Source organism: Bubalus kerabau, chromosome 16 (assembly GCF_029407905.1).
Source record: "Bubalus kerabau isolate K-KA32 ecotype Philippines breed swamp buffalo chromosome 16, PCC_UOA_SB_1v2, whole genome shotgun sequence".
Classification (NCBI taxonomy): domain Eukaryota; kingdom Metazoa; phylum Chordata; class Mammalia; order Artiodactyla; family Bovidae; genus Bubalus; species Bubalus kerabau.
Window position 1 is genome coordinate 2,808,018 of NC_073639.1, and position 26,630 is coordinate 2,834,647.

Genomic DNA, 26,630 nt, shown 5'->3' on the forward strand with positions numbered 1-26,630 from the left:
AACCCAGGGTTTCCTGCTGCAACCCGAGAAAGACCTCGAGCGTCCTTTTTCATTGTGTTGAGCCCTGATTCCACTACCATGACTCGAGAGCAATGACGTGCGCCCCCTCGCCACTCGTATGGAGACTTGACTTCCCTGACACCACACGAGAGGCTCCCTGAGCTCCCGGTCGTACCTTGTGAGAAACCCCACACTGGCACCGCAGCTCCAGAAAAACCATGAGACTCCCCCGACATCACGAGATGAGGGCCTTCTTTTCCTGCATGGCCTGGAGAGCAATCCCGCGTGCTCTCTCCAAACTCCACAAGAGAGGAGCCAAGATTGCTGAGGAGTAGGACGGGGAGAACTCTTTCCCCCCCAAACAATTTCATCAAAAGAGCATTTAAACGTCAAGTAAATTCCACAATACAACTTATGAATGCTGCCAGAGGACATCAGGCACCCAGAAAAGCAACCCAACTCTTGGAAAGTAGGTAGGAAAAAGTATAAAAGACAAAAAAAGAGACAAAAGAGGGAGGGAGGGATTTCCGTCCCGGGAAGATAGTCTTAAAAAGAGAAAAGTTTCCAAACACCAGGAAAGCTTTTCACTGCCAAATCTTTGCCAAGCTTTGGAAGCACAAAGGGCAACATAAGGGGGATAAAAATAAATAAACAATTAAAACTAGCAGATTGCAAGCCCTACGGTAACTCCCCCAGCCGCGAAGCAGTGCAGACGCCTGCTCACACCATTAGCAAGCAGGGGCTGGGCAGGGAGGCGCGGCGCGGGCTGCATCGCTTAGAGTAAGAATCTGGCCTGAATACCCTGAGCGCTATCTGAACGAAATAACTTGGGCTAGCAAACCAGACTCTGGGATATCTACCACGCAAAAAGCCAGCCCTAACCTAAGACACCGCCAGGCCCGCGCACGGAACAAAGGACTGAACAGAGATAGCCGGCTGCAGACCTTCCCCCTCCGGTGACAGGCAGCCAGAGCCGGAAGGGGGCAATCGCAGCCCCAGAGAGACATTATCTATAAAACTGTAAGCAGGCTTCTTTGCTAACTAAAACTTCTTGGGGATCTGGACGGTCAACATCTGCCTGAGAAGGTGCGCCTGTTTTACACCCAGATAACCGAGTGGCAGGGAGGCGATAAGTCACAACATTGGCGCTCGCCAAACATCTCATTACCTGAGCTGCTCGGACCTGAGAAGAGCACAAAACGCAGGCCCAACCGAGTCTGTGCCTCTGAGGACTACCCGAGTGCCTGAACCTGAGCGGCTTGGACCTGGGAGGTGCATGCAGCCCAGGGCCAGCCTCGGATTGTTCCCGGTGGAACAACCTAGAGCCCGAGCAGTGTGGGCAGGGAGGCTACACGCGCCGTGAGCGGGGGCAGACCCAGTGTGGCTGAGGCACTGCGAGCGCACGCCAGTGTTATTTGTTTGCAGCATACCTCCCTCCCTCCCCACTGCGCAATTGAACAAGTGAGCCTAAAAAAAAAAAGTGTCCTCCACCGTCCCCTTTGTGTCAGGGCGTAAACCAGACACTGAAGAGACCAGCAAACAAAAGAAGCTATAACAGAGGGAATCGCCTTGGAAGCTACAGGCAATAAATTAAAACCCTGTGGTTACTAGGACTACATAGGAAGGTGCCTATAGATCTTGAGAAATATAAGTCGGACCAAGGAACTAGCCAAAAATGAACTGAACCCACGATACTCACAACAAAACCAGAGAAAGTCCTAGATATATTTTTATGATGATTCATTCTTTTTTTTAATTTTTTTTAATTTTAAGTCGTCTATTGTTCCTTTAATTTTCACTTTTATAACCTATTACTTTGCAAAAAAAAGACCCTATTTTTTTCTTCTTCAGCAAACTTTATATATATATATATATATATATATATATATATATAAAATAATTTTTTGACCGTGTTTTTTTGTTTTGTTTTTTTTTCTTCTTTTTTTATCATTGTATTTTTGAAATTCCAAAATCTACTCTAGATTTTTAATTTATGCTTTTTGGTATTTGATATCAATTTTGTACCTGTAGTTTCTTTATAATTTTTGCGACACTGCTTGTTTTTGTTTGTTTGTTTTCTCTTTAGTTTTCTTCTTCCGTTTTTTTAACATTGTATTTTTGAAATTCCAAACTCTACTCTAGATTTTTAATTTTTGCTTTTTGGTATTAGTTATCAATTTTGTACCTGTATTTTCTTGATAATTTTTGCGACCTTGTTTGTTTTTCTTTGTTCGTTTTTTCTCTCTTTCTTTTCCTTCTTCTTATCTTTAAAATCGTACTTTTGAAAGTCCAAACTCTACTCTAGATTTTTAATTTTTGCTTTTATGTATTTGTTACCAATTTTGTACCTTTAAGAACCCAATCTTCATTACCCATTTTTCACTAGGGAGCGAGATTACTGGCTTGACTGCTCTCTCTCCCTTTGGACTCTCCTTTTTCTCCACCAGGTCGCCTGTGTCTCCTCCCTAACCCCTCTCTACTCTACCCAACTCTGTGAATTTCTGTGTATTCCAGACGGTGGAGAACACTTAGGGAACTGATTACTGGCTGGATCTGTCTCCCTCCTTTTCATTCCCCCCTTTTATCCTTCTGGCCACCTCTGTCTCCTTCCTCCTTCTTCTCGTCTCTGTATAACTCTGTGAACATCTCTGAGCGGTCCAGTTGTGGAGTGCACATAAGGAAGTGACGACTGGCCAGCCCACTCTCTCCACTGTTGATTCCACCTCATCTCATTTGGGTCACCTCTAACTCCCTCCTCCCACTTCTCTTCTCCATGTAACGCTGTGAACCTTTCTGAGTGACCCTCACAGTAGAGAAACTTTTCTTCTTTAACGTAGATGTTTTATCAATGGTGCTGTATAGAAGGAGAAGTTTTGAAACTACTGTAAAAGTAAGACAGATAACTGGAAGCAGGAGGCTTAAGTCCAAACCCTGCCTCCAGGGAACTCCTGACTCCAAGGAACATTAATTGACAGGAGCTCATCAAATGCCTCCATACCGACACTGAAATCAAGCACCACACAAGGGCCAACAAGTTCCAGGGCAAGACATACCAAGCAAATTCTCCAGCAACAAAGGAACGCAGCCTTGAGCTTCAAGATACAGGCTGCCCAAAGTCACCCCAAAACCACAGACATCTCATAACTCATTACTGGACACTTCATTGCACTCCAGAGAGAAGAAATACAGCTCCACCCACCAGAACACGGACACAAGCTTCCCTAACCAGGAAACCTTGACAAGACACCTGTACAAACCCACACACAGCGAGGAAATGCCACATTAAAGAACTCCACAAACTGCCAGAATACAGAAAGGACACCCCAAACTCAGCAATTTAAACAAGATGAGACAGAGGAATACCCAGCAGATAAAGCAACAGGATAAATGCCCACCAAACCAAACAAAAGAGGAAGAGATAGGGAATCTACCTGATAAAGAATTCCGAATAAGGAGAGTGAAATGGATCTAAAATCTTGAAATTAAAATGGAATCACAGATAAATAGCCTGGAGACAAGGATTAAGAAGATGCAAGAAAGGTTTAACAAGGACCTAGAAGAAATAAAAAAAGAGTCAATATATAATGAATAATGCAATAAATGAAATTAAAAACACTCTGGAGGCAACAAATAGTAGAATAACAGAGGCAGAAGATAGGATTAGTGAATTCGAAGATAGAATGGTAGAAATAAATGAATCAGAGAGGATAAATGAAAAACGAATTAAAAGAAATGAGCACAATCTCAGAGACCTCCAGGACAATATTAAACGCTACAACATTCGAATCATAGGGGTCCCAGAAGAAGAAGACAAAAAGAAAGACCGTGAGAAAATACTTGAGGAGATAATAGTTGAAAACTTCCCTAAAATGGGGAAGGAAATACCCACTCAAGTCCAAGAAACCCAGAGAGTCCCAAACAGGATAAAGCCAAGGCGAAACTCCCCAAGACACATATTAATCACATTAACAAAAATCAAACACAAAGAACAAATATGAAAAGCAGCAAGGGAAAAACAACAAATAACACACAAGGGAATTGCCATAAGGATAACAGCTGATCTTTCAATAGAAACTCTTCAAGCAAGGAGGGAATGGCAAGACATACTTAAAATGATGAAAGAAAATAACCTACAGCCCAGATTATTGTACCCAGCAAGGATCTCATTCAAGTATGAATGAGAAATCAAAAGCTTTTCAGACAAGCAAAAGCTGAGAGAATTCTGCACCACCAAACCAGCTCTCCAACAAATACTAAACAGGAAACACAAAAACGGTGTATAAATTCGAACCCCAAACAATAAAGTAAATGGCAATGGGATCATACTTATCAGTAATTACCTTAAACGTAAATGGGTTGAATGCTCCAACCAAAAGACAAAGACTGGCTGAATGGATACAAAAACAAGACCCCTACATATGTTGTCTACAAGAGACCCACCTCAAAACAGGGGATACATACAGACTGAAAGTGAAGGGCTGGAAAAAGATTTTCCATGCAAATAGGGACCAAAAGAAAGCAGGAGTAGCGATACTCATATCAGATAAAATAGACTTTAAAACAAAGGCTGTGAAAAGAGACAAAGAAGGTCACTACATAATGATCAAAGGATCAATCCAAGAAGAAGATATAACAATTATTAATATATATGCACCCAACGCAGGAGCACCACAGTATGTAAGACAAATGCTAACAAGTATGAAAGGAGAAATTAACACTAACACAATAATAGTTGGAGATTTTAATACCCCACTCACAACTATGGATAGATCAACTAAACAGAAATTTAACAAGGAAACACAAACATTAAATGATACAATAGAACAGTTAGACCTAATTGATATCTATAGGACATTTCATCCCAAAACAATGAATTTCACCTTTTTCTAAAGTGCACATGGAACCTTCTCCAGGATAGATCACATCCTGGGCCATAAAGCTAGCCTTGGTAAATTCAAAAAAATAGAAATCATTCCAAGCATCTTTTCTGACCACAATGCAGTAAGATTAGATCTCAATTACAGGAGAAAAACTATTAAAAATTCCAACATATGGAGGCTGAACAACACGCTGCTGAATAACCAACAAATCACAGAAGAAATCAAAAAAAGAAATCAAAATTTGCATAGAAACGGATGAAAATGAAAACAGAACAACCCAAAACTTGTGGGACACGGTAAAAGCAGTCCTAAGGGGAAAGTTCATAGCAATACAGGCACACCTCAAGAAACAAGAAAAAGGTCAAATAAATAACCTAACTCTACACCTAAAGCAACTAGAAAAGGAAGAAATGAAGAACCCCAGGGTTAGTAGAAGGAAAGAAATCTTAAAAATTAGAGCAGAAATAAATGCAAAAGAAACAAAAGAGACCATAGCAAAAATCAACAAAACCAAAAGCTGGTTCTTTGAAACGATAAATAAAATTGACAAACCATTAGCCAGACTCATCAAGAAACAAAGGGAGAAAAATCAAATCAATAAAATTAGAAATGAAAATGGAGAGATCACAACAGAAAACACAGAAATACAAAGGATCATAAGAGACTACTATCAACAATTATATGCCAATAAAATGGACAACGTGGAAGAAATGGACAAATTCTTAGAAAAGTACAACTTTCCAAAACTGGACCAGGGAAGAACTAGAAAATCTTAACAGACCCATCACAAGCACGGAAATTGAAACTGTAATCAAAAATCTTCCAGCCAACAAAAGCCCAGGTCCAGACGGCTTCACAGCTGAATTCTACGAAAAATTTAGAGAAGAGCTAACACCTATCCTGCTCAAACTCTTCCAGAAAATTGCAGAGGAAGGTAAACTTCCAAACTCATTCTATGAGGCCACCATCAGCCTAATACCAAAACCTGCCAAAGATCCCACAAAAAAAGAAAACTACAGGCCAATATCACTGATGACATAGATGCAAAAATCCTTAACAAAATTCTAGCAATCAGAATCCAACAACACATTAAAAAGATCATACACCATGACCAAGTGGGCTTTATCCCAGGGATGCAAGGATTCTTCAATATCCGCAAATCAATCAATGTAATACACCACCTTAACAAATTGAAAAATAAAAACCATATGATTTTCTCAATAGATGCAGAGAAAGCCTTTGACAAAATTCAACATCCATTTATGATAAAAACTCTCCAGAAAGCAGGAATAGAAGGAACATACCTCAACATAATAAAAGCTATATATGACAAACCCACAGCAAACATTATCCTCAATGGTGAAAAATTGGAAGCATTTCCTCTAAAGTCAGGAACAAGACAAGGGTGCCCACTTTCACCATTACTATTCAACATAGCTTTGGAAGTTTTGGCCACAGCAATCAGAGCAGAAAAAGAAACAAAAGGAATCCAAATTGGAAAAGAAGAAGTAAAACTCTCACTGTTTGCAGATGACATGATCCTCTACATAGAAAACCCTAAAGACTCCAGCAGAAAATTACTAGAACTAGCCAATGACAATAGTAAAGTTGCAGGATATAAAATCAACACACAGAAATCCCTTGAATTCCTATACACTAATAATGAGAAAACAGAAAGAGAAATTAAGGAAACAATTTCATTCACCATTGCAACGGAAAGAATAAAATACTTAGGAATATACCTACCTAAAGAAACTAAAGACCTATATATAGAAAACTATAAAACACTGGTGAAAGAAATCAAAGAGGACACTAATAGGTGGAGAAATATACCATGTTCATGGATTGGAAGAATCAATATAGTGAAAATGAGTATACTACCCAAGGCAATTTATAGATTCAATGCAATCCCTATCAAGCTACCAACAGTATTCTTCACAGAGCTAGAACAAATAATTTCACAATTTGTATGGAAATACAAAAAACCTCGAATAGCCAAAGCGATCTTGAGAAAGAAGAATGGAACTGGAGGAATCAACCTACCTGATTTCAGGCTCCGCTACAAAGCCACAGTTATCAAGACAGTATGGTACTGGCACAAAGACAGAAATATAGATTAGTGGAACAAAATAGAAAGCCCAGAGATAAATCCACACACATATGGACACCTTATCTTTGACAAAGGAGGCAAAAATATACAATGGATTAAAGACAATCTCTTTAACAAGCGGTGCTGGGAAATCTGGTCAACCACTTGTAAAAGAATGAAACTAGAACACTTTCTAACACAATACACAAAAATAAACTCAAAATGGATTAAAGATCTAAACGTAAGACCAGAAACTATAAAACTCCTAGAGGAGAACATAGGCAAAACACTCTCTGAAATACATCACAGCAGGATCCTCTATGACCCACCTCCCAGAATATTGGAAATAAAAACAAAAATAAACAAATGGGACCTAATTAACCTTAAAAGCTTCTGCACATCAAAGCAAACTATTAGCAAGGTGAAAAGACAGCCTTCAGAATGGGAGAAAATAATAGGAAATGAAGCAACTGACAAACAACTAATCTCAAAAATATACAAGCAACACCTACAGCTCAACTCCAGAAAAATAAATGACCCAATCAAAAAATGGGCCAAAGAACTAAATAGACATTTCTCCAAAGAAGACATACAGATGGCTAACAAACACATGAAAAGATGCTCAAAATCACTCATTATCATAGAAATGCAAATCAAAACCACTATGAGGTACCATTTCACGCTAGTCAGAATGGCTGCAATCCAAAAGTCTACAAATAATAAATGCTGGAGAGGGTGTGGAGAAAAGGGAACCCTCTTACACTGTTGGTGGGAATGCAAACTAGTACAGCCACTATGGAGAACAGTGTGGAGATTCCTTAAACAACTGGAAATAGAACTGCCTTATGATCCAGCAATCCCACTGCTGGGCATACACACTGAGGAAACCAGAAGGGAAAGAGACACGTGTACCCCAATGTTCATCGCAGCACTGTTTCTAATAGCCAGGACATGGAAGCAACCTAGATGTCCATCAGCAGATGAATGGATAAGAAAGCTGTGGTACATATACATAATGGAGTATTACTCCGCCATTAAAAAGAATAGAATGAATCAGTTCTAATGAGGTGGATGAAACTGCAGCCTATTATACAGAGTGAAGTAAGCCAGAAAGAAAAACACCAATAGAGTATACTAACGCATATATATGGAACTTTGAAAGACGGTAACAATAACCCTGAGTACGAGACAGCAAAAGAGACACTGATGTATAGAAGAGTCTTATGGACTCTGTGGGAAAGGGAGAAGGTGGGAAGATGTGGGAGAATGGCATTGAAACATGTAAAATATCATGTATGAAAAGAGTTGCCAGTCCAGGTTTGATGCATGACACTGGATGCTTGGGGCTAGTGCACTGGGACGACCCAGAGGGATGCTATGGGGGGGAGGAGGGAGGAGGGTTCAGGATGGGGAGCACATGTATACCTGAGGCGGATTCATTTTGATATTTGGAAAAACTAATACAATTATGTAAAGTTTAAAAATAAAATAAAATTAAAAAAAAATCCACAGGAGGCTTGACTCCCTTTAGGCCACTCAGTGGTCTCCAAGAAATACCCGTGGGGACTCGAGAGCAGAGCAGAGTCCTTTCCTTCCTCTCGAGATGAGGCCTGACTCCTCGGGTGCGTCTAAAATGCAACCCCGAGATCTCTGTCGCCCCTGGAGAGGAACATTAGGTCCTGGACACAAGCTTAGATGAGGTCTCTTCTGCCCTGAAGTGACTCGAGAGCAATCCCTAGCTCTCTCTCACAACTCCAATGGAAGATTGGATTTCCCTGGGCCAACACAAGAGGAAGCCTGAATTTCCCGTCTTAACTCGAGAATCCCGCTGCAACTCTTAAAAACCACGTGGTTCCCCATTAATCGCAATATGAGGCCTTTGCCCGCTACAGAGTCTCAAGAGAAGCCTCATGTTTCGTCATAAAGTTCGAAATGCTACTTGGCACCCTTGATGCGACCCCAAAAGTTCCCCAATATACCGGTCTCACCGAAGGTCCTGGCACCACTTCATTTGAGCCCCTTCTCCCCTCCTGATCACGGCAGGAAGGTCTATTCCCCTGCTTTGTCTAGAAGGGGTTCCCGACCTTCATGGCGCACCTCAGGATGAGGCCAGTCTCACGAAGAAATTCGAGACGTAGCCTCGTGTTGGTGCCACGTGCCGAAAGACCACGATTTCTTGGTCTTGCTCTTGATAAGAACCCGATGCCCGGACACCTCTTCTAAGGCAACCCTGTGGATGAAGGCACTACACGAGGGGGCACTGGCAACCCTGTTCATCGTCCGGAAAATCCCACAGGATCCACATACAGCTCCACAACTGGCCTGTCACCCCTTAAACAACGAGAGAGGCAAGCGGAGTTCCCTTCCTCAGACAAGACGAGGCCTGAGTATCCAATCCCAACTCTGCAGGCACGCTTCGATCTGAGTCAGAAATGGAGAGGAAACCTGAGGTTCCTGCCTCAACCCGAGATGAGGCCCTCTTCCATTAAAACAAACCCAGTGGAGTCCCGAGAGGCCACTCCCATCTCCACAGTATCCCTGACTTCTCATAGGCATTCTGAGAAGCTCCTTGAGGCCACCGGCAAACCTTGAGGGAAATAAGGGTTTCCTGCCACAACCGAAGAAAGACCTCGAGAGTCCTTCTTCAATGCGTCTTGAGGTCAGATTCCCCTACCATGGCTCGAGAGCAATAACGCGCTCCCCCTCGCCACGCACATGGAGACCTGACTTCCCTGGCGCCACATGAGAGGCTCCCTGAGCTCCCTGTCGTGCCTCGTGTGAAACCCCACACTGGCGCCGCAGCTCGAGAAAACCCACAAGACCCCTCCGTCATCGCGAGATGAGGGCCATCTTTTCCTGCATGGCCTGGAGAGCAGTCCCAAGTCCTCTCTCCAAACTTCACAGGAGGCTTGACTCCCTTTAGGCCACAAAGTGGGCTCCAAGAGGTGCCCGTCGCGACTCGAAAGGAGAGCGGAGTCCTTTGCTTCCCTTCGACACGAGGCCTGACTCCCTGGGTGAGTCTGGAATGCAAACCTGAGATCCCTGTGGCCCTTGGAGAGGAACATTAGGTCCTGGACACAAGCCTAGATGAGGTCTCCTTTGTCCTGCAGTGACTCGAGCGCAACCCCCAGCTCTCCCTCGCAACTCGAATGGATGATTGGACTTCCCTGGCCCAACACAAGAGGAAGCCTGAAATCCCCGTCGTACCTCGAGAATCCCGCCGCAACTCGAGAAAAACCACGTGGCTCCCCCGTCATCGCAAGATGAGGCCCTTGGCCGCTACAGCATATCAAGAGAAGTCCCACGTTCCATCCTGAAGTACAAAACGGTACTTGGCACCCTTGATGCGACCCCCAAAGTTCCCTGACATACCGGTCTCACTCGAGGGAAACACCAAAGTTCACGGCACCACTTCCTGTGAGCCCCTTCACCCCTCCTGATCGCGACAGGAGGGTCGATTCCCATGCTTTTTCTGCAAGGGTTCCCGACGTTCCCCGTGAACCTCCGGATGAGGCCGGTCTCATGAGGAAATTCGAAAAGTAGCCTCATGGTTGGTGCCACATGCTGAAAGATCCCGAATTCCCGGTCCACTCTAGATAAGAACCTGACGCCCGGACATCTCTTCGAAGGCAACCCTGTGGATGAAGGCACAACACAAAGGGACACTGACATCCCCATGCATCGTCTGGAAAAACCTGCCGATTCCACTCACAGCTCCAAATGTGGACTGTCACCCCGTGAACAACTCGAGAGGCAAGTGAAGTTGCATTCCTTCACACAAGATGAGGCCTTACTCTCCTGTCCCAACTCTTCAGGGACCCTGCGATCGGAGTCAGAAATGGAGAGGAACCCTGAGGTTCCTGCCTCAACTAGAGAAGAGGCCCTCTTCCATTGAACCAAACTCAGTGGTGTCCCGAGAGGCCCCTCCCAACACCACAGTATCCCTGAATTCTCAGAGGCTCCCTGAGAAGCTACCTGAGGTCACTGGCACAAGTCGAGGGAACCCAGAGTTTCCTGAAGTAACCCAAGAAAGACTTGGAGAGTCCTTTTTCAACATCTCTTGATGCCCGATTCCCCTACCATGTCTCCAGAGCAAGGACGCGCTCCCCTCGCCACAAGCAGGAAAACTGACTTCCCTAGTAACACACAAGAGGCTCCCTGAGTACCCCATCATACCTCGTGAGAAAACCCACAGTGGCGCAGCAGTTCGAGAAAAACCACAAGATGCCCCCGTCAAGGAGAGATGGGGGCCTTCTTTTCCTGCCTGACCTGGAGAGCAATCCCTGGTCCTCTCTCCAAACATTACAGGAGGATTGACTCCCTTTAGGCCACTCAGTTGGGTCCAAGAAATACCCGGTGCGGCTCGAGAGGAGAGCGGAGTCCTTGGCTTCCCCTCAAGACGAGGCCTGACTCCCCGGGGGAGCCTGGATGCAACCCCGAGATCCCTGCCTTCCCGGGAGAGGAATGTTAGGTCCTGGACACACGCCTCGATGAGGTCTCTTTGGCCCTGTAGTGACTCGAGCAGAACCCCCAGCTTTCCCTCGCAACTCCAGGGAAGATTGGGCTTCCCAGGGCCAACCCAAGAGGAAGCCTGAAATCCCCGTCGTTTTCGAGAATCCAGACGCAACTCGAGAAAAACGACGTGGTTCCAACGTCTTCACAGGATGAGGCCCTTGCCCGCTACAGCGTCTCCAGGGAAGTCCCATGTTCCGTCCTGAAGTCGGAAACGGTACTTGGCTCCCTTGATGCGACCCCTAAAGTTCCCTGAAACGCCGGGTTCCCTCGAGTGGAACACCTAGAGTCCCGGCCCCACTTCATCTGAGCCCCATCTCCCCTCCTGATCGCGACAGGAGAGTCGATTCCCCTGCTTTGTGTGGAAGGTGTTCCCAGCCTTCCCGGCGCACCTCAGGATGATGCTGGTCTCACGAGAAAATTCGAGATGAGCCACGTGGGTGGTGCCACATGCCGAACGACCCCGATTTCCCGGTCCGCTCTTGAAATGAACCCGATGCTCGGACACCTCTTTGAAGGCAACCCTGTGGGGGAAGGCACAAAATGAAGGGGCAATGAAACCCCCGTGCATCTTCTGGAAACACCCGCAGGTTCCACACACAGCTCGACAAGGGGCCTGAGACCCACTGAACGACTCAAGAGGCAAGCAGAGTTCCATTACTCAGACAAGACGAGGACTGACTCTCCTGTCCCAACCCTGCAGGGACCCTGCGGTCGGAGTCAGAAATGGAGAGGAAGCCTGAAGTTCCTGCCTCCAATCGAGATGAGGCCCTCTTTCATTTCGTCAAACCTAGTGGAGTCCCGAGAGGCCCCTCTAACTCCTCAGTATCCCTCACCTCTCAGAGGCACCTGGGAAGTTCCCTAAGGTCCCCGGTAGAGGTCGAGGGAAACGAGTGTTTCCCGCCCCAACCCAAGAAAGACCTCGAGAGTCCTTCGTAAATGCGTCTTGAGGCCCTAGTCCCTCCCATGACTCCAGAGCAATGACGCGATCTGCCTGGCCACACGCATGGAGGCCTGACTTCTCTGGTGCTGCACGAGAGGCTCCCTGATCTCCTCATCATATCTCGTGAGAAACCCCACACTGGCGCCGCAGCTCGAGAAAAACCCGTGAGACGCTCCCGTCATCACGAGAGGAGGGCCATCTTTAACTGCATGGTATGCAGATCAAGCGTGAACCTTCTGTCCAAGCTACACAGGACGCTTGACTCACTTTAGGCCACTCATTGGTCTCAAAGAGTTACACGTCGCACTCGAGAGGATAGTGGAGTCCTTTGCTTCAACTCGAGACGAGGCGTGACCCACCGGGTGAGACTGGAATGCGACCCCGATATCCCTGTTGCCCCTGGAGAGGAACACTACGTCCTGGACCCAAGCCTAGATGAGGACTCTTTGCCCTGAAGTGACTCGAGAGCAACCCCCAGCTCTCTCTGACAAGTTGAATGGAAGATTGGACTTCCTGGGCCAACACAAGAGGAAGCCTGAATTCCCCGTCGTAACTCGAGAATCCCGCCGCAACTTGAGAAAAACCACGTGTTTCCCTCGTCATCGCAATATGAGGCCCTTGCCCGCTAGAGCATCTCCAGAGAATTCCCACGTTCCGTCTTGAAGTGCGAAACTGTACTTGGCACCCTTGATGCGACCTCAAAAGTGCCGTGACATACCGGTCTCACTCGAGGGGACCACCGAGGTTCCTGGCACCACTTCATCTGAGCCCCTTCTCCCCTTCTGATCGCGACCGGTGGGTCGATTCCCCTGCTTTGTCTGCAAGGGGTTCCCGACCTTCCCGGCGCACCTCAGGATGAGGCCGGTCTCCCGAGGAAATTCGAGACGTAGCCTCGTGGGTGGTACCACATGCTGAAAGACCCCAATTTTCCGGTACGCTCTTGAAAAGAACCCGATGCCCGGACACCTCTTTGAAGGCAACCCTGTGGATAAAGGCACAACACGAAGGGGCACTGACACCTCTGTGCATCGTCCGGAAAAACCCGCAGGTTCCACGCACAGCTCAACAAGTGGCCTGTCACTCTGTGAACAACTCGAAAGGCAAGCGGAGATCCATTCCTCCACAGAAGATGAGGCGTGACTCTCTTGTCCATACTCGGCAGGTAGCCTGCGACCCGAGTCAGAAATGGAGAGGACCCCTGATGTTCCTGCCTCCATTCGAGATGAGGCCCTCTTTGATTGCACCAAACCCAGTTGAGTAACGAAAGGCCCCTCCCAAATCCACAGTGTCCCTGAATTCTCAGAGGCACCCTGAGAAGTTGCCTGAAGTCACCGACACAAGTCGAGGGAACCCAGGGTTCCCTGCCGCAACCCGAGAAAGACCTCGAGAGTCCTTCTTCATTGCGTCTTGAGGCCAGATTCGCCTACTATGACTCGAGAGCAATCACGCACTCCCCTTCACCACACGCACGGAGACCTGACGTCCCTAGCACCACACGAGAGGCTCTCTGAGCTCCCCGTCATACCTCGTGAGAAATCTGATACTGGCGCCGCAGCTGGAGAAAACCCACGAGACGCCCCCGTCATCGCGAGATGAGGGCCTTTTTTCCTGCATGGCCAGGAAAACAATCCCGAGTCATCTCTCCAAACTCCATAGGAGGCTTCACTCCCTTTACACCACGCAGTGGGCTCCAAGAGATACCCGTCGCGACTCGACAGGAGAGCGGAGTCCTTTTTTTCCCCTCAAGATGAGGCCTGACTCTCCGGGTGAGTCGAGAATGCAACCCTGAGATCCCTGTCGGCCCAGTAGTGGAACACTAGGTCCTGGACACAAGCGTAGATGATGTCTATTTTGCCCTGCAGTGACTGGAGAGCAATCCCCAGTTCTAACTTGCAACTCGAATGGAATACTGGATTTTCCTGGCGCCACACAAGAGGCTCCCTGAGATCCCCGTGGTACTTCATGAGACACCCCACACTGGCGCCACAGCTCGAGAAAACCCACGAGACGCCACCGTCATCTCGAGATGAGGGCCTTCTTTTCCTGCATGGCCTGGAATCCAATCCCGAGTCCTCTCTCCAAACTCCACAGGAGGCTTGACTCCCTTTAGTGCATACATTGGGCTCCAAGAGATACCCATCGCGACTCGAGACGAGAGCGGACTTCTTTGCTTACCCTCGAGGTGAGAACTGACTCCCCGGATGAGTCTGGAATGCAAACCCGAGATCCCTGTCGCCCCTGGAGAGCAACATTAGATCCTGGACACAAGCCTAGATTAGGTCTCTTTTGCCCTGCAGTGACTCTAGCGCAATCCCCAGCTCCCCCTCGCAACCCGAATGGAAGATTGGATTTCAAGGCCAACAAGAGGAAGCCTAAATTCCCGGTCATAACTCGAGAATCCCGCTGCAACTCGAGCAAAACCACGTGGTTCTCCCGTCATCGCAAGATGAGGCCCTTGCCCGCTACAGCGTTTCAAAAGATGTCCCAGGTTCCGTCTTGAAATGCGAAATGGTACTTGGCACCCTTGATGCGACCCCAAAAGTCCCCCAACACGCCGGTCTCACTGAAGTGGAACACCGAGGTTCCCGGCACCACTTCATTTAAGCCCCTTCTCCCCTCCTGATCGTGACCGGTGGGTCGATTCCCCTGCTTTTTCTGTAAGGGGGCCAGACCTTCCCTGCACAACTCAGGATGAGGCCGGTCTCATGGGGAAATTCGATACGTAGCTTTGTGGGTGGTGCCACTTGCCGAAAGACTCCAATTTCCCGGTTCGCTCTTGATAAGAATCCGATGCTCAGACACCTCTTGGAAGGCAGCCTTGAGTATGAAGGTACAACACGAAGGGGCACTAACACACCTGTGCATCATCCGGAAAAACGGGCAGGTTACACACACAGCTCGACAAGTGGCCTGTCACCTCGAGAACAACTCGAGAGGCAAGAGGAGTCCCATCCTCCAGAAAAGACGAGGCCTGACTCTCCTGTACCAACATGCAGGGACCTTGCGATCTGAGTCAGAAATGGAGAGGAACACTGAGGTTCCTGCTTCAACTCGAGATGAGTCCCTCTTACATTCCACCAAATGCGGAGGAGTCTCGAGAGGCCCCTCCAAACTGCACAGTATCCCTGACTTCTCAGAGGCACTCTGAGAAGCTCCCTGAGGTCGCAGGCACAAGTCAAGGGAACCCTGGGTTTTATGCAGTGACCCGAGAAAGACCTCGAGAGTCCTTCTTCAACCCGTCTTGAGGCCCGATTACCCTACCATGACTCGAGAGCAATGACGAACTCCCCCTAGCCATCTCATGGGGACCTGACTTCCCTGGCGCCACACGAGAGGCTCCCTGAGCTCCCTCTCGTACCTCGTCAGAAACCTGGAACTAGCGCGGCAGTCGAGAAAACCCACGAGATGCCGCCGTCATCGCGAGATGAGGGCCTTCTTTTCCTGCATGGCCTGGAGAGGAATCCCGAGTCCTCTATCCAAACAGCACAGGAGGCTTGACTCCCTTTATGGCACACAGTGGGCTCCAAGAGATACCCATCGCGACTCAAAAGGACAGCGGAGTTCTTTGTTTCCCCTCGAGACGAGGCCTGATTCCCCGGGTGAGTCTGGTATGCAAGCCCGAGATCCCTGTCGCCCCTAGGGATGAACATTAAGTCCTGGACACAAGCCTAGATGAGGTCTATTTTGCCCTGCAGTGACTCGAGGGCAATCCCCAGCTCTCCCTTGAAACTCGAATGGAAGATAGGACATCCCTGGGCCAACACATGAGGAAGACTGTATTCCCCGTCGAAACTCGAGAATCCCGCCACAACTCGAGAAACGCCACGTGGTTCCCCTGTCATTGCAAGATGAGGCCCTTGCCCCCTACAGCGTCTCAAGAGAAGTCCCACGTTCCGTCTTGAAGTGCGAAACGGTATTGGCACCCTTGATGCGACCACAAAAGTTCCTCGACACACCGGTCTGACTCGAGGAGAACACCGAGGTTCCCAGTACCACTACATCTGGGCCCCTTCTCCCCTCCTGATCGCGACAGGAGGGTCGATTCCCCTGTTTTGTCTGAAGGGGTTCCCGCCTTTCCCGGTGCATCTCAGGATGAGGCCGGTCTCACGAGGATATTCGAGACATAGCCTCGTGGATGGTGACACATGCCGAAAGACCCCGATTTCCCGGTTCGCTCTTGATAAGATCCCAATGCTCAGACACCTCTTTGAAGATAACCCTTTTGATGAAGGCACAACACGAAGGGGCACTGACACCCCCGGGTATCGTCCAGAGAAACCCGCAGGTACCACACACAGCTAGAGAAGTGACCTGTCACCCCGTGAACAACTGGAGAGGCAAGCAGAGTTCCATTCCTCCACACAAGACGAGCCCTGACTCTCCTGTTCGAACTCTGCAGCGAAACTGCGATCTGAGTCAGATCTGGCCCAGGGGAAGTCAGGAGAGGAAACATGAATTTCCTGCCTCCACTCGAGATGAGGCCCTCTTCCATTGCACCGAACCCAGTGGAGTCCCGAGAGGCCCCTCCCAACTGCACAGTATCCCTGACTTCTCAGAGGCACCCTTATACCTTCCTGAGATCACCGGCACAAGCCGAGGGAAGCAAGGGTTTTCTGCCCCAACCCGTAAAAGACCTCGAGAGTCCTTCTTCAACGCGTCTTGAGGTGCGATTCCCCTACCATGACTCAAGAGCAATGACGCACTCCCCCTAGCCACGCGCATAGAAACCTGACTTCCCTGGCGCCACAGGAGAGGCTCCCTGAGCTCCCCATAATACCTCGTGAGCAACACCACACTGGAGCCGCAGCTCGAGAATACCCACGAGACGCCCCAGTCCTCACGAGATGAGGGCCTTCTTTTGCTGTATGGCCTGGAGAGCAATCCTGAGTCCTCTCTCCAAACTCCACAGGAGGCTTGACTCATTTTAGGCCACACAGTGAGCTCCAAGATATACCCGTCGCGACTTGACAGGAGAGCGGTGTCCTTGGCTTCCCCTCGAGACGAGGCCTGATTCCCTGGATGAGTCGAGAATGCAATGCCGAGATCGCTGTCGCCCCAGCAGAGGAACATTAGGTCCTGGACACAAGCCTAGATGAGGTCTATTTGGCCCTGCAGTGTCTCGAGAGCAATCCCCAGTTCTAACTCGCAATTCGAATGAAAACTGGACTTCCCTGGGCCAGTTGAAGAGGAAGCCTGAATTCCCCGTCGTAACTCGAGAATCCCGCCGCAACTCAAGAAAAACCACGTGGTTCCCCCGTCATCGAAAGATGAGGCCCTTACCCGCTACAGCGTCTCAAGAGCAGTCCCACGTTCCTTATTGAAGAGCGAAAAGTTACTTGGAACCCTTGATGCGACCACAAAAGTTTCCCGACATACCATTCTCACTTGAGGAGAACACCGAGGTTCCCGGCACCACTTCATCTGAGACTCTTCTCCCCTCTTGATCGCGACAGGAGGTTCGATTCCCCTGATTTGTCTGGAAGGCGTTCCCGACCTTCCTGGCGCACCTCAAGATGAGGCCAGTCTCACGAGGAAATTCGAGACATAGCCTCGTGGGTGGTGCGGCATGCCAAAAGACCCCGATTCCCTGGTCCGCTCTTGATAAGAACCCGATGGCAGAACCCAACTCGAAGGCAATCCTGTGGATCAAGGCACAACACGAAGGGGCAGTGACACCCCGGTGCATCGTCCAGAAAAACCCGCAAGTTCCACATACAAATCGACAAGTGGCCTGTCACCCCATGAACAACGCGAGAGTCAAGCGGAGTTCCATTCCTCCACACAAGACGAGGCCTGACTCTCCTGTCCCAACTCTGCAGGGACTCTGCGATCCGAGTCAGATCTGGCGCATTCGAAGCCAGGAGAGGAACCCTGAGGTTCCTGCCTCAACTTGTCATGAGGCCCTCTTCCATTGCACCAAACCCAGTGGAGTTCCGAGAGGCCCCTCCCAACTCCACAGTGACCCTGACTTCTCAGAGGCACGCTGAGAAGCTTCCTGAGGTCACTGGCACAAGTCGATGGAACCCAGGGTTTCCTGCTGCAACCCAAGAAAGACCTCGAGAGTCCTTCTTTAACACGTCTTCAGGCCCAATCCCCTACCATGACTCGAGAACAATGACGGGCTCCCTCTCACCACGTGCATAGAGACCTGACTGCCCTGGCACCACGTGAGAGGCTCACTGAGCTCCCAGTCTTACTTCGTGAGAAACCCCACACTAGCGCCACAGCTCGAGAAAACCTACGAGATGCCCCAGTCATCGGGAGATGAGGGCCTTCATTTCATGCATTGCCTGGAGAGCAATCCCGTGTCCTCCCTCCAAACACCAGAGGAGGTTTGACTCCCTTTAAGCCACTCAGTGGGCTCCAAGAGACCCGTGTCGCGACTCGAGAGGAGAGCGGAGTCCTTTGCTTCCCCTCGAGACGAGGCCTGACTCCAAGGTGAGTCTGGAATGCAACCCCGAGATTTCTGTCGAGCCTTGACATGAACATTAGGTCCTGCACACAAGCCTTGGAGGGGTCTCTTTTGCCTTCAGTGACTAGAGCGCACCTCCAGCTCTTCCTCGAATCTCGAATGGAAGATAAGACTTTTGTGGGCCAACACAAGAAGAAGCATGAATTCCCTGTGGTGACTCAAATATCCCACCGCAACTCGAGAAAAACCAAGTGGTTCCGCAGTCATTCCAAAATGAGGCCCTTGCCCGCTGGAGCACCCCAAGAGAAGTCCAACTTTCCATTTTCAATTGCGAAACGGTACTTGGAACGCTTTATGCGACCCCAAAAGCTACCCGACATACCTGTCTCACTTGAGGGAAACACCGAGGTTCCCAGCAGCACTTCATCTGAGCCACTTCTCCCCTCCTGATCGCCACAGGAGGGTCGATTCCTCTGCTTTGTCTGGAAGAGTTTCATGACCTTCGCGGCACACCTCAGGATGAGGCCGGTTTCATGAGGAAATTCGAGACTACCCACGTGGGTGGTGCCAAATGCTGAACGACCCCGATTTCCCGGACTGCTCTTCATAAGAACCCGATGCCCGGACACCTCTTCGAAGGCAACCCTGTGGATGAAGACAAAAAACGAAGGGTCACTGACACCCCCGTGCATCGTCTGGAAAAACCTGCAGATTCCACACACAGTTTGACAAGGGGCCTGAAACCCCATGAACAACTCGAGAGGCAAGCGGAGTTCCATTCCTCAGAAAAGACGAGGCCTGACTCTCCTGTCCCAACTCTGCAGGGACCGTGATGTCGGAGTCCGAACAGAGAGGAAGTCTGGGGTTTCTGCCTCACCCCGAGATGAGGCCTCTTCCATTGCGCCAAACCCTGCGGAGTCCCGAGAGGCCCCGCCAACTCCACAGGATCCCTCGCCTCTCAGAGGCACCCTGGGAAGTTCCCTAAGGTCCCCGACAGAAGGCGAGGGAAAAGAGGTTTTCCCCCCGCCCCCCAAGAAAGACCTCGAGAGTCCTTCATCAAAGCGTCTCGAGGCCCTAGTCCCCACCCGTGACTCGAGAGCCATGACGCGCTCCCCCTCGCCACGCGCATGGAGATGTGACTTCCCTGGCGCCGCACGAGAGGCTCCCTGAGATCCTCGTCGTGCCTCGGGAGAAAACCCCCACGGGCGCCGCAGCTCGAGGAAACCCCTGAGACGCCCCCGTCCTGGCGAGCTGAGGGCCTTCTTTTCCTGCATGGCCTGGAGAGCAATCCCGGGTTCTCTCTCCAAACGGAAGAGGAGGCTGGACTCCCTTGAGGCCGCTCAGGGGGCTCCAAGAGACCCGCGTCGCGACTCGAGAGGAGAGCGGAGCCCTTGGCTTCCCCTCGAGACGAGGCCTGACTCCCCGGGGGAGCCTGGAATGCAACCCCGAGATCCCTGCCTTCCCTGGAGAGGAATATTAGGTCCCGGACACAAGCCTAGGTGCGGTCTCTTCGGCCCTGCAGTGACTCGAGCGCAACCCCCAGCTTTCCCTCGCAACTCGAGGGGAAGATTGCGCTTCCCAGGGCCAACCAAAGAGGAAGCCTGAGATCCCCGTCATAACTCGAGAATCCCGCCGCAACTCGAGAAAAACCACGTGGTTCCCACCTCTTCGCAAGATGAGGCCCTTGCACGCGATGGCGTCTCAAGGGAAGTCCCCTGTTCCGCCCTGAAGGGCGAAAGGGTCCCTGACAGCTTTCATGCGACCCCCAAAGCTCCCCGACACACCGGGTACCCTCGAGGGGAACACCGAGGGTCCCGTCACCGCTTCATCTGAGCCCCTTCTCCCCTCCTGATCGCGACAGGAGAGCCGATTCCCCTGCGTGGTCTGGAAGGGGTTCCTGGCTTTCCCGGCACACCTCAGGATGAGGCCGGCCTCCCGAGGAAATTCGAGACGAGCCCCATGGGTGGTGACACATGCCGAACGACCCCGATTTCCCAGTCCGCTCTGGATAAGAACCCGATGCCCGGACACCTCTTCGAAGTCAACCCTGTGGGTGAAGGTACCACTCGAAGGGGCACTGACACCCCTGTGCATCGTCCGGGATACCCCGCGGTTTCCACACACAGCTCTACGAGGTGCCTGAGACACCCTGAGCAATTCGAGAGGCAAGCGGAGTTCCCTTCCTCAGACAAGACGAGGCCTGACTCTCCTGTCCCAACTCTGCAGGGACCCTGTGATCGGAGTTCAAAAAGGAGAGGAAGCCTAAGGTTCCTGCCTCCCCTCGAGGTGAGGCCCTCTTCCTTTGCGACAAGCCCAGCGGAGTCCCGAAAGGCCCCGCCAACTCCACAGGATCACTCACCTATCAGAGGCACCATGGGAAGTTCCCTAAGGTCCCCGGCAAAAGTCGAGGGAAATGAGGCTTTCCCGCCCCAACCCCAGAAAGACCTCGAGTGTCCTTCTTCAATGCCTCTGGAGGCCCTAGTCCTCTCCCATGACTCGAGAGCCATGACGCGCTCCCCCTCGCCACGGGCACGGAGACCTGACTTCCCTGGCACCGCACGAGAGGCTCCCTGAGATCTTCATCTTGCCTCGTGAGAAAACCCCCACGGGCGCCGCAGCTCGAGGAAACCCCTGAGAAGGCCCCGTCCTCGCGAGGTGAGAGCCTTCTTTTCCTGCCTTACCCAGAGGGCAATCCCGAGTCCTCTCTCCAAACTGAAGAGGAGGCCTGACTCCCTTGAGGCTACTCAGTGGGCTCCAAGAGATCTGCGTCACGACTTGAGAGGAGAGCGGCATCCTTTTCTTGCCCTCGAGACGAGGCCTGACTCCCCGGGGGAGTCTGGAACGCCACCCCGAGATCCCTGTCTTCCCTTGAGAGGAACCTTAAGTCCCGGACACAGACCTAGATGAGGTCTCTTTGGCCCTGCAGTGACTCGAGTGCAACCCCCAGCTTTCCCTCGCAACTCGAATGGAAGATTAGGCTTCCCAGGCCAATACAAGAGGAAGCCTGAAATCCCCGTCGTAACTCTAGAATCCCGCCGCAACTCGAGAAAATCCACATGGTTCCAACGTCTTCGCAAGATGAGGCCCTTGCCCGCTACGGCGTCTCAAGGGAAGTCCTAGGTTCTGTCCTGAACTGTGAAACGGTACCTGACTCCTTTAATGCATCCCCCAAAAGTCCCTCACACGCCGGTTTCCCTCGAGGGTAACACCGAGGGTTCCGTCCCCACTTCATCTGAGCCCCTTCTCCCCTCCTGATGGTGACAGGAGAGTCGATCCCCCTGCGTTGTCTGGAAGGGTCCCCGGCCTTCCCAGCACACCTCAGGATGAAGCCGGCCTCACTAGGAAATTTGAGACTAGCCCCGTGGTGGTCCCACATGCCGAAAGACCCCGATTTCCCTGTCCGCTCTTGAAAAGAACCCGAGGCCCGGACACCTCTTCGAAGGCAACCCAGTGGGTGAAGGCACAACACGAAGGGGCACTGTCACCGTCGTGCATTTCCGGAAACACCCGCAGGTTCCACACACAGCTCAACAAGGGGCCTGATACCCCCTGAGCACCTCGAGAGGCAAGCGGAGTTCCCTTCCTCAGACAAGACGATTCCTGACTCTCCTGTCCCAACTCTGCAGGGACCCTGCGGTCGGAGTCCGAAACGGAGAGGAAGCCTGAGGTTCCTGCCTTCCCTGGAGATGAGGCCCTCTTCCATTGCGCCAAACCCAGCGGAGTCCTGAGAGGCCCCGCCAACTCCACAGCATCCCTCATCTGTCAGAAGCACACTGGGAAGTTCCCTAAGGTCACCGGTAAACTTTTATTGCACAAGGTCCCCATGAAAAGGCCAACGCAGCAGGACAGCCACAGATTCTGTCTGCCATTAAAGGGCAGTAAGGTGCCCTCCCCCCTTCTTTGCTGCCTCGGCGGCCACCAGGGTGCAATTCGCGTACCCTTCCCTTTCCCATCCTAGCAGGTGCTCCAGGGCCCGCTGGCCTACAAAGTGCCAGAAGCAGGGCTGGGCCAGCCGGCCAGAATTCAGGGTTCTGTCCCTTGGACTTCCAGCGGACCCTAGGCTGCTTGGGAAAACCGCGCAGACTCTGAGGTTTTTCAGCAGAGGGGTGGAGCGGTAAAGGCCTTGACCCCAAAGACGAGGCCTTTCTGCGACCGCCAGGTTGGGGAGCTCTGAGACTGTGCCAACACAGGGCGGAATACATGGTTCCCTGCTCCAGGCAGTCCCCGTTCCCTTACCTGTGTTCTGCACCCCTCCGCTGTGGCCAATGGATGCCGATCCTTGGGGATCCAGGAGTTCACGAAATGGGCATTCCCAGCCGCAATGGCGACCCCCAACAGCACATCTGAAAAGCCCTCCCTCACCCCTGCCAGGAGCCGACCCCCGCTGCGAACGGACCCCCACCCCGCCCCGCGCCGCCAGGTTTCGCCCCGGCCCTGCCGGGATCCCGGCGGGTTCCCAGCCACATTGGCGACCCCCGGGAGCACAACAGGGACCGACCACCCACCCACAGCGAGCGGAATCTCGACCTGTGCAGCCCAGGTTTACCCCACCCTGGGTGCGCTCCCGGCGCGTTTCCAGCCGCAGTGGCCATCTCCGAGAGCACAACTGGGAAGCCCTCCCCCAACCCCGCAAGGAGCCGACACCCGCCCTGCGCCGCCCGGGTTCGCCCCGCCCCTGCCGCGCTCCAGGGGCGCTGCCCACCTTCACCAGTGGCTCCCGGTGAGCCCCGTCCCCACGCCCGCTTCCAGGAGAGGCTCTCGGACCTCGCTGCTGCCGCCAGGTCAAACATGAGGACAATACATACACCCCACAGAGACAATCCAAGCTGTCTATGATTTAGGGATAAAACGAGGACTACAGAAAGGCAAGATGACCTGACCTAGGAAGGCCATGATATTCTATAGAACCAGACAAAGTTGGTTACCAAGGAAACTTTTTTCCTTGGAACCCGGAAAGCTGGTTCTTTGCATATGCAATGACCAACACTTAGCTTGTTACCCAAGCCTGCCTCACTGCCACCCCCATCACCCCACTCCCCAGAAGACTGGCTCAAAGAAATATTTTAAATCTCAGGCGGAAACCTGGAAGATGTCTTGTCTGTCTGTTTGGATTAAGGTATGTGTCAGTGTGAGCCTTGTGTTTTTTGATAATATTGCTCAAGTTCTGTGTTCTGATTTCAGTGGTCTCAAGACAAGGCAGCCCTTCCAAATCAAACTGCTGGAAATACAAGAAAACATTGACCTAAATGAATGTCAGAGTCCCGTGAACTGGGAACTAGTCAATATTAAATATCTAGTATTTTTGGTTTTGCTCCTCCATTATAGACATGTCTAAGAGTCAACAACACTAAGCACAACATGTTCATAGTGCCTAGGTTTCTTTTGAGGTAAAAATTGCTCTATTGTTATATCTGTCACAAGCTTGTCAGCAAGAAACTACCTGGAAACGACAACAACAAAAGTAAAAAATGTAAATGTGATATGAGCTTTTAGACAAAATCTTTACAATAATTATACTCTAAAATATCTGCCTCTCATAGTCTTGATTGAAGGCAGAGGGGAAGGGGATGACAGAGGATAAGATGGTTGGATGGCATCACTGACTCGATGGACATGAGTTTGAGCAAGCCCCTGGAGCTGGTGACGGACACTGAAGCCTGGCGTCCTTCAGGCCACGGGGTCCCAAAGAGTCAGACACGACTGAGAAACTGAACTGAACTGAACTAACAAACGTTTCTCCAGGTGTTTTGGTTACCCGCGTTTCTACCCTTTTGACGACAGTGTATTGAATAGCTAGGTCATTTCCAAATAAATGAAAGTTCTGAAACATTCACGACTTGAAAGGACCTCCCTTTTACACAGAAACAAAAGAGATTTTTGACTCTCCATGAATAGTGTCTGGCACCATCCTGACATGTTAAATGTAAGAAAGCAATTGTTTTGTTTTGTTCTGTTCTTGGGGGTGGGGGGAGGGGGGCGGGCTATAGCGAATGCCAATATAAAAGTCAGTTCTTGGTTGCTGAAGGGAAATGTATGACTTGTTATTACAAGAAAGTATGTGGAATGCAATGGCACTTGAGGAAGGAAAACGAAGTAGTTCTGTCTTACAGGAGGCAGTTTCAGGATGGGAGAAGCAAGGGAATGGGTACAGAATGGGATAAGGAGGTTGTAGGGAAAGTGGACCCCCAGAAAAGAGTTCTGTGCCTAGCACAAGTTTTCTTGAGATGCCGAACTGCCTTTGCTAATGGAGTTTAAGTTTCTTTACCTCTTAAGTGATCTCTTCTAGGTTGACCTAGAACAGAAATCTTTGGTTAGCTTTGGCTAAGTGGAGAAGTAGTGTTTCACGGTGACATATGTGATCCTTCCTGACTGTTTGCAGCCCTTTTGATATCGATGCACTGCTTCTGCTGCTGCTGCCGCCGCCGCTGCTGCTAAGTCGTTTCAGTCGTGTCCGACTCTGTGCGACCCCATAGAAGGCAGCCCACCAGGCCCCGCAGTCCCTGGGGTTCTCTAGGCAAGAACACTGGAGTGGGTTGCCATTTCCTCCTCCCATGCATGAAAGTGAAAAGTGAACGTGAAGTCGCTCAGTGGTGTCCGACTCTTAGCGACCCCATGGACTGCAGCCTACCAGGCTCCTCCATCCATGGGATTTTCCACGCAAGAGTACTGGAGTGCGGTGCCATTGCCTTCTCGCTAGCTTTGGGATGCCAATGACCATCCACCCTTACCAGGCAACAGAGAAGAGAAAAACACTTACCACAGGAGGTCCTGGTAAGGAACAAGGAACTAACAAGCTCCCGCCAACCAGGATTCTGCAGAGGTCAACAAGAGGTCAATAAAAGATGGAAGACTGCAGTCCAGAGGTCCTAGCAACTTCCATCTTGCAGCAGAGACCCAGCATAGTCAAAACGAATTCAATGTTGCAAAAAATAAGTAAACAAACAAAGGACAGAATTTCTTTGAACACATGACTGAGATTAGGGGTGAGGCAGTACATGTACGGTGCCCGGAAAATCTTAAAGTATGAGAAAGGAAAGAAATTAAAGACAATTATCAAGCTGTCCAAACTGATAAAAACGAAAGATTACACAGTTTTTTCTGTATATATTAGCAGATAATAATCTGAAAAGGAATTAAAAAAAATTCCCTTTCAATAATGTCAACATGAATACAACACTTTGCCATGGATGTAACGAGGATGACAAGACTGGCACACTGGAAATTATACACCCTGGCTGAAAACTATCCTGAATACATGGACAGATATTCCATAACAATGGAAAGACTTAAGATGGCAATACCATGGAATGCATCTTCAATCTGAAATGAAGATTTGATATGATTTGATCGCTCAGAGCTTTTGTGTCATCAATTGTTATTAAAGTATAAATGAGATAGAGAAAGCTGCTGACTTAGACTTGAGGCGGGGTGTGCGCCCTGCTGGTCTCTAGCCAGATATTCTACAGGCACTAGCAGTCAGCTAAGGAAAGAAAGGCACTGTCTCAGGGAATGGCACCAGGCCCCTCCCCCACGACATGCCTTGAGGTCACATTGGCAGCAGGTGAGTCATCCTGGGCCAAAAACTGATTGACATGAATCTTGAAGAAAGGCAGTATTCCAGGCAAATATATCATTTCCTTAACATAGATTAGGAGAACAAGGTACGAGGAAAATATACTGTTTTGTTCAAGTCGCTTCTGAGCCTACTGGGGGAACCGACCTGAAGCCAGAGTCCAGCGGATATACATAGGATATTTACATCGCTTAAGACAAACATTTCCTCAGGAACAAATG